Consider the following 9,789-nt stretch of genomic DNA (forward strand, 5'->3'; position numbering starts at 1 on the left):
GGATTTCTCTTCATGAGTGAGCTTTTGTTGTTTATAACTTTCGAAGAATTTATTCATTTTATCATAGTTATCAAATGTATTGGCATAAAGTAATTCATAATATTTCCTGGTACTTCTTTTTTAACTTTTCTTTTTTTAAGAGGAGTAAACTGGATATTGAACCCAGAGGCGCTTAACCACTGAGTCACATCCCTAGTCCTTTTCAATTTTTATTTCAAAACAGGGTCTTACTAAGTTGCTTAGGGCTTCATTGAATTACAGCAGTTGGTCTCAAACTTTCCATTCCCCTGTCTCAGTCTCCTGAGCCGCTGGGATTACAAGCATGTGCTTGGCTTTTCTTTTAATATCTGTAGAATATTTAGAGATAAAATATTTCTCATTCTTGATATTGGTGATTTGTGTCCATTCTTAAATTTCCTTGTCATTCTTCTAGAGATTTATCAAGATTACTATATTTCTTCAAGAGCCAAATTTGTTTTTATAGATTTCCTCCATTTTTGGAAGTGTTTTATTTAATTAATTTATATGCTGATATTTCTTTTTTCTTTAACTTCATTCATTTCTGGTTTGTTTTCATTTTCTGCTGTGTAAAGGTAGAAACTGAGAACTCTGCTCAGAGCACTTCTTTGCTGACAGGTGCACATGGTCCTATAAACATTCATTGAGTAGTGCATTAATGGCACCTCACAATTTTTGACATGATGTGTTTTCTTTTTCATGATTTGAAAACACTTTCTAATTTCCTTATTAATTTTGTTTTGTCTTATGGATTATTTAGATATCTGTTATTTACTTCAATTATTTACATATTTTCTGGTAATCTTTTTGTTACAGATTTAAAAATAATCAGTGAACAATTTTCATTACAGCTTTATAAATACAAACTAGTTAGATAGATAATACATGTAGTGACATGTATCCACATGTACCCACATACTTTCTCCTATGATTTCTATTTTTCATTAGTGTGGTATATTTGCTGCAATTAATGACCCCAAATTGGCACTACATTATTAGCTATACTCCATAACTTATATTGTTTCACTCTGAGTTACACAGTTATGTGGGTTTTGACAAACACATAATGATATATGTATCCACCACTACAGTTTTCAATAGAATGGACTCACCACCCTAAAAGCCCCTATGCTTCACCTATTCATTCTTCCCTCCTCTCTTCCTAAGTTCCTAGTAACCACTGATTTTCTCTCTCTGTACAGATTTGCCTTTCCAAAATGTCATATTGTTGGAATAACTTTCCGTTCAAAACTAGTAGCTACAAGCAGCTCAGAGTACTAGGAAAACCTGCACTTGAACAGGCCTGAGAGGAACACCTGCAGGACAGGGCGCTCTGCTTAGAGAGCCCTCTGTGAAACCACATCCTCAGGTTAGTGTTGCCAAGCTACCAGACTACCAGGTCAGGAAACTGAGGGTCAGGTGCTTCAGGGTATGAAATCCCCCAACTCATAAAGTCCCCCTCCCTTAGGGACAAAGACCCTTCCAGACTTCCTTCCATCATGACAGCAATATTTAGTGCTTCCTCACAGTGCGGTTACATTAGGCATAAGATGATTGGCTTATAGATGTTACGATGCTTATGTGTGATTGGCAGGCACGCCCTACCTGAACCCTATAAGAACTGTATGCATTCCAAAAATAAACGCCTGGAGGCTGACTGAGGTTGTCACCTGCCAGCTCTCTCGAGCTCCTGATGTCTATGGTTGATTTGATACCGAATCTCTACCCCCTGCAACTGAGGTAGCAGAGTGACCATTGACCACACCAGTGACCAGGAATGCATACATCATATAGTTGGAACTTTCAAGTATTCATTTTCAGATAACCATCTTTCATTTACCAGTATACATTTATGATCCCTCCATGTCTTTTTATGGATTGATACCTCAATTATTTTTATTGCTGAATAATATTCTGTTGTAAGAATGAAGTACAATGTGTTCATACATTAACTAGTTAAAAGACTTCTAAGCTAGTTCCCATTTTTGGTGATTATGAACAAACCTTCCATAAATATTCATGTGCAGGCTTTTGTGTGAGAATAAATTTTTGACTCATTAGGACAAACATTTAGGCATAAAATTGCTGGATTGTAAAGTAAAACTATGTTTATCTTTGCAAGAAACCTCAGAATCGTATTCCAAAGTGAATGCACCATTTTGCATTCTGACCAAACACAAAGTTCTTTTACTTCACATCCTTACTGGTATTTGATATTGTCATTTAAAAAAAAACTAGTCATTTTAATTGTGGCATAGAGGCATCATTATGAAAATCCCTAATGACACCTGGTATTCTGTAGTTTTTCATAAGCTTTTGTTCCATGTGTAGATTTCCTTTGGTAAAATGGTTTCAGGTTTTTTTAAATCCATTTACTAGTTGGGTTGTTTTCTTATTATTATATTTTTGGAGTTTTTTAAATATTTTGGATGCAGGCCTTAATAAGATATTTGTTTTTCAAATATCTTCTCCAAGTCTGTAGTTTGTTTCTTCATTCTCTTAACATTTTCTTTTTTAGAGCATAAGTTATTATTTGATTGAGTATTTGAGATGGGTCTCACTATGTTGCCCAGGCTTGTTTTAAACTTCTGGACTCATGTGCTCCTATTACCTCAACCTCCCATGTTATTACAAGTTTTTAATTTTATGAAAGTCCCAATTTACCAGTATTTTCTTTCATTGATTATAGTTTGGTATTGAATTTTTAAAAATCACTGTTTCAAGGGCTGGGGCTATAATTCAGAGGCAGATCACTAGCCTAGCATATGAGAGGCTCTGGGTTCAATTCAATTTTTTATAAATGTCTTAGAGTTTTATGTTTAAATTTAGGTCTACAATTTTAACTCATAGAAATAGAGAATAAAATGATTGTTAGCAGATACTGGCATCAAAACAGACATGTACACAGTGGAATATCATAGAAGACACAGAGATAAATCCACAAATGAACAGTCATCTGATCTCTGACAAGATGTCAAAAGATACATTAAAGAAAAGACACCCTTTTAACACATGGTGTTGAGAACACTGAATAATATATGTAAAAGAATAAAATGAGACCCTTATTATATATTTCTTTTTATACTCTGTCTATTATTTTGAAATAAAAAATATTAAGATAATTCAAATGCATGTTTGTTGTAAAAATTTCATATGAGAATATACAAAACAGAAAAACCAAATACTTGTAAGTACCCCAGGGACTCAATTTCTTTATAGACCTAGCACAGCAAAAAGGCTTTGGAAAAATGCATGACTTTCCAGACCTGTTGTTATAACATAAAATAGTCTTCTATTTATCCATTATTGGCAGTGGTGCTCTGGAAGGAACCCAGTGCCTCACCTGCTAGGTGAGTGCTCTACCATTGCATTCCACCCCCAGCCTTACTTTCCTATTTACTGTCTTACAGATCATTCCATATTATGGCACTGCAGTGTCATCTCTTTCTTCTTAATGGTTGTATACTATTCTGCAGGATTGATGCACTAGACTTTCTTTAACTGGTCATCTCTCTACTGATGGCTGGTTAACAATGATATTGTGCATCCTTTTGTGCACACCTCTGGTCTCATCTCTGTCAAAGAGCTGTACACAGATTGATGACTCTGTATATGCTACTTTGCCTTAAAGTCCTCTCTGGACATGTCTTCTTTTCTGTTTAAAAGTTATTGATATAAAGTTTTCTGAACAATACATTTGATTTTTTAGAGCAGACAAATCCAGTGAAATGACAGCTGATATATCATTATCTATACTTTATGGATCCTTATATGTGCATCTACTTCAGTGTCTCTAACATAGTTGACATTTGATAAGTGCTTTTTGGATAAATGGGGAAAAATTAATTAGACACAGGTACAAAGTGGAACAGTTCACATCCCAAAGTTCCTAGAGTTAGAAATCAGGACTTAAACTGGTTAGTGAATCAACAAGATTCCATTTGATTCCACATTTTGTATCTCAGAGCTAGAAGCAAGGAGATATTTCATTAAAGTTCCTTAGTTTGGTAAAGTTGCAGAATGAAAATTATTTCTTCACCACTGAAAGCTTCTCAAAGAACTCAATGAAATGAAGGAAAAAAGAAAAACACAAGACTAAAAACTGCACAGCAATTGGGAAGACTAAAGTATGAAGTTGTAGGCATATTTGCATTCACCCAGGCTTTCTAGAATTATATTAAATGCATTTTAATGTAAACATTTATGCCAAATATATCTCCTCCCTCCACTCATTCTCTACAAATTACAACCTTGATGGGAAGCTGAATAGGCAAAGGAGCACATTTGTTCAGGCTTGGTATGGTGCACTTCTTCCAAGCAAAGATCTGGGAACATGGCAATTCTGCCCCTAAAGTTCAGAGGTGATCTGACCCAGTTTAGTACCACTAGCTTTGCAAAAGATCAGATGAGGGTAAAGTGAAAGTGAGGCCTACCCCTTAGACCACTGCATACAATGATACAGTGCTTGTACGATTCAAGAACAAACAGGGTGAAGTCAGGAGTTGGAGAATTTGAGGGGTAAAAGAAATAGAATAAGTACGAATGAATTTGTGAATCTGTTGAAAGGAAATGCTGTCTTAATTTTATAAGAATGTTGAAATTTCACTCTTACATTTCATAACGAAGGACCAGGCTTAATTAACAGTATGTCATTTATACCTATAAATACTCAAAGGCCAACAGATGAATATTCAGCTAGATTAATACCCACTCACTGGGCAATGAGGGTCAGGCCCTGCACCCAGCATTACATATATAACTGCACAAAAATAGCCATGGCAGCCACAGAGTTTACTTCCCATAAGTACATCATAAACAAGCTGCCAACTGAGCCTTCCTCTTGATGACCTTGAGATAAAATGGTCCTGGGCCCTCCCCCTACCATTGGTCAGTCAAGTCACTCACTGTTATCCAGTCATGCACTGACCACCATGGCTGTCCCCTGGCCTATAATCTCAGTCTATTCAAACCTGTTAGTAACAGTTCAGTTCTGTATTAAGTTGGCTAGAAAATAGCCTTCCAGGAAGTTTTTCCTCTTGCCTTCTTCCAAAATAGGAGAATTTCTATCTCAACATTTATGTTCCAGCCCACCTCTGGCCATCTGCATGAATGACACTGTCAGGCAGCAAGCAGGGGGATATGACACATCTAGCAGGGGACAGAGCACTCTGTAGGAGCCCTTGACACAAGCCTGGCATTTACCATGATAAGCAGCTAGAGGTCAGGACCAGAAAAGAATCTAACCTTTGAAATAGAAAAAAAAAAAAAAAAAAAAAAAAACCTGGATGCTAACAGCAATGGCAGAAGAGTATCTAATATTTTTAGATTGGTATATATTACATAACCCCAAATTTGTGGAAAAAATATTTATACAATATATATTTCTTTTTCACAGAAAGGATGCCTGAGCTGGAAGCCATGCTGACTTTCACAGGACCTGCCTGCTTTTTGTTGAAGGTCAACCTCAGTCCTTTCTCTCAGGTGTCTGTCTCCCAGGTTCCTTTGAATCTCTTTTTTGATCCGGTGCATGGAGGCTGTCAAGCTTCTGCATGTCTTCTCTAAGACCATTTCTAAGATCTTCATTGTTTCTTAGAAATTCCTTCACCACTTCCAGTCAATTTGAGATCTCTTCAGGCAACACCTCTTGTTCTTCTGCTTGAAGATACATCTCTTCAAATTCTTCCTTCAGTAATTCTATTTTTATTTCATTTACTTGGCTTGCACTCAGGTAACTTCCGGTTTCACATTTATACCCATCTTGCTGATCCTAGGGATGTGAACAGCCCAGTCAGATGTCAACTGTTCTATTCTATACTGTCATGCCACAATCTTTGCGATATTCTTGAATTCATTCAGAAAATTTTGGATCTTTATCTTGGAGTCATACAGATGATACTTTCATCTCTGAAAAGTGCATGATCTCATTGCGACACTTAATCACCTCTGTGACTTTCTTTCAATTAACCAAAAAGTGATCACAGGAGTTGATGAAATTTAAAAGAGCAGCTGCATCTTATTCCTTAAGTCCTCATTTGTCTGTTAGTTGTTGGGGCATGTAGGCCTTGGCTACCTCCCAAGCATCCATGGGCCAGAGGCCCAGCCAGCAGTTTCCCCAGTGCATGTATCCATTTCTGTTGTGATGTCTCAAAATCTCCTGTTTCAACTCCGCAAACACCTGACACTGTGGCTGAAACTGATGGGTACCACCTGCAACAGGTGGTGCTGGGGCCCAGGCCAGGGGCCAGGGTGAGCAGGCTGCAATGAAAGGACAGCATCTCACAGTGGATCGAGCCTTGCAGGCAGCTGTGCAGCAGCAGCAGGAAGTATCCTGCTTTCACCCAGTTCTTGTACTCTGAGAAATTCCTTTATTATAAATTTCAAAATAACTAAAAGAGAGTTTAAAATGTTTCACCACAAAAATATAATAGATCAGCAAAGGACTAAATAGACATATTAATGAGCTTGACTTTTTAAGAATTCCACACTGTGTGTGGTGTGTGTGCATGTGTGTATAAAATAATATGGCACCCCATTAGTATACACAGTTATTCTCAATTCAAAATGATGTTAATAAAAATTAGATCTAAGACACAGGTTGAGTTAATATTTATTGATTTATAGAAAGGAACAAGGGTTGTGATCGTATTATGGTTTGAATCTGGAATGTCCCCCAAAGGACTCATGTGCTGAAAGCATGGTCCCCAAAGCATCAAGGTGCAGAGGTGGAGCTTTTAGGCAATGACTGGATCATCAGTGCTCTGAACTCATCAGGGGATTAATCCAGTGATGGCCGAATGGATGTCTGGGAGGTGAGACCTATTTGAAGCAAGTAGGTCACTTAGAAGTTGACCTGGAGTTTTATCTTCTCCTCATCCACGTTCTCTCCCTCTCTTTCTCTGCTTTCTGGTTGCCCTGAACTGAACAGCTTTTCTTCACTAAGCCTTCCACCATGACGTTCTGTTTCACCTCAGGTTCAGGAAATGGAGCCAGGTAACCAAGGACTCAAACCTCTGAAACTGTGAGCCAAAATTAATCTTTCCTTCTCTAAGTGATTTGTGGTGGATACTTTAGTAACAGCAATGAAAAAATAATAACACAGATAGTATCTAAATTCCTTTTCTTTTGCTGCTGCTGCTTCTTCATTTATCCTTTTTCTCCCTCCTCCTATGTATAAATATACAATGACTTCATTCAATTTGGAAAGACTATCTTTCCTGCGTTGAATCACCTTTGCTTTTTTGCAAAAGAACAGTTAACCACATTTATGTGCTTTTATTTCTGGACTCTCTATTCTGTTCCACAGATCAATTTGCAAGTTCAACAACATTTTTCTTCTTCTCCAGTATTGTTGACTATTATGAGTCTTCTGCCTTTCTATATAAATTTTAGAATAAGTTCACCAACTTCCACAAAATAAGTTGTTGGTGCCTTCACTGGAATTGTATTGAATGTGTAGATCAAGTTGGAGAGAAGTGACCTCTTGACAACATTGATTTTTCTGATCTATGAGCATGGTATGGCTCTTCATTCATTTAATTCTCCATTTATTCTTTTCATCAGAGGTTTAAAACTTTCCTCATTTCCCCACCACATTTTTTTAAATATTTTTTTTAGTTGTAGATTGACACAATACTTTTATTTTATTTATTTATTTTTATTTGGTGTTGAGGATAGAACCCAATGCCTCACAAGTGCCAGGCCAGCACTTTACCACTGATCCACAACCCCAGACCTCCTTGACCACACTTACCAGGTTATGTTCCAAGTATTTTTTCCTTGATACTAGTGCAAATTATATTGGGTTTTTAATTTCATATTGCAATTGTTCATTGAGGATATATATAGGAAAGTAGTTGAATTTGTATAGTAACTTCATATCATGTAACATTATATAGTAACTTATTAATTATAGAAGTTTTTCTGGTTGAATCTAAGATTTCCAACATAGAAAGTCAAGTCATCTGTGAATAAAGAGCATTTAATTTATTTTTTCCAAATCTGTGTATCTTTCATTTTATTTTATTGTCTTTCTGCATTAGCTAAGAATACAGGAGCAGTAAGAGGAGGCATACATGCTGTCCTTTTGATCTTAGGAGCAAACACCCAGTTTTTCACAGTATGTATAAGATTGGCTGTTGGATTTTTTGCTTTGTTTTTGATAGATTTTTAGTCAAGTTGATGAATTTCCATTACATTCCTAGTTTCATGAAAGTCTTAGTTATGAATGAACATTGGAGTCTGCCAAATGCATTTTCTGGATCTGTTTATATGATCAAATGATTTTTCTTCTTTAGTCTGATTGATGAATTAATGACTTTAATTATATTTTGAATGTTGAGCCAGCCTTGCACACCTGGAGTAAATATCTCTTGGTCTTGCTGTAGAATTGCTATTCTGTATTGCTAGATTCTGTTTGCTAATACTTTGTTGAGGATTTTTTTTAAAAAATCTATGTTCATGAAAGATATTGGTCAGCACATATTTTTTCTATGTATGCCTTCATCTTGTTTTGGCATATAGCCCCATGGAATGATTTGGGAAATGTTCCCTATTCTTCCATTTTTCTGGGAGAGATGGTAAATAATTGTTATCATATCTTCCTTAAATTTTTGGTAAAATTCACAGTGAAATTTTTGTGCCTGGTGTGCTTTCTTCCTTGAAAGGCTGTTTATTATTCACCTGTTTCCATTCCAGATATAGAACCATACAAGATTATTTCTGCTTTTGTGAATGCTATAGACTGAGTTTGTATCCCTTTAAAATGTATTAGTTGAAACATTGTCTCCTATGTGATGGTATTAGGAGGAGGGGACTTTGCGAAGTTAAGGAATGGGATTAGTGCTTTGATAAAAGAGGCCACAGGGGTCCTCACCCCTTCTGCTATGTGAGAACACATCCTTCTATATTCCAGGAAGTGGATCCTCATTAGACACTGAACTGCTGATGGCTTGAATTGATTTTGAACCCACTCAGCCTCCAGTAAGATGAAAAATAAATTTCTGTGTCAATTCAAAAGAATATCAATCCACCTGGTTTGTGGTATTCTGTTATAGCATCATGAATATATGAAGATCCTGAGTTGGTAGTTTGTGTCTTTCATGTAATCAGAAATTTTCAAATTTATAAACATATATAATTTGCATGATATTCTTTTGTGAACCTTTTAAGGTCCTTGATATCAGTGGCCATGAACTTCTTTTTATTTCTGATATTAGTAGTTTTAAAATCATTTATGTCTCTTTCCTCTTCTCCTTCCTCTTCTTCCTGCCTCCTCCTTCTTCTCTCTTTGCTGTTTCCCCTTCTCTCCCAATTATCCTGGCATGGGTTTCTATCAATTTTGTTGATCTTTTCAAAAAATTAGCTTTGAATTTTGTGAACTTTTTGATATTGATTTCCTTTTTAAATTTTTCACTGATTTTTGTTCTAACTTTTTGTCTCTTTTTTTTCTGCTTTATTTAAGCTCTTTCTCTATTTTCCTAAGATGAATGCTTAAATTATCAATGATTTATCTTTCTTCTCTTTAATATAGGCATCCACTGCTAAAATCTTCCTTTTAAGTACTGTTTTCTCTACATTCCTCAAATTTTGGACAACTATCTTAATTTTCAAAATAATTCTGAATTTCTCTTGAATTCAGAATTGAATTTTTGAACTATTTGGCTCATATACTGTCTAGAAGTATGTTGTTCAATCTTCAATATTTGGGGAATTTTGTTGTATTATTCTACTATATTTTCTAATTTGCTCCATTGTTGTCTAGGGCATGTTTTA

General features: G+C 35.9%; 1 pseudogene; it reads right to left on the reverse strand.

The window, feature by feature from the left end:
* Positions 1-5,482: 5,482 nt before the first annotated feature.
* LOC144369652 (uncharacterized protein CXorf38 pseudogene) lies at positions 5,483-6,969 on the reverse strand (annotated as a pseudogene).
* Positions 6,970-9,789: the final 2,820 nt, after the last annotated feature.

The sequence above is a fragment of the Ictidomys tridecemlineatus genome, chromosome 13, assembly GCF_052094955.1.
Source record: "Ictidomys tridecemlineatus isolate mIctTri1 chromosome 13, mIctTri1.hap1, whole genome shotgun sequence".
NCBI lineage: Eukaryota > Metazoa > Chordata > Mammalia > Rodentia > Sciuridae > Ictidomys > Ictidomys tridecemlineatus.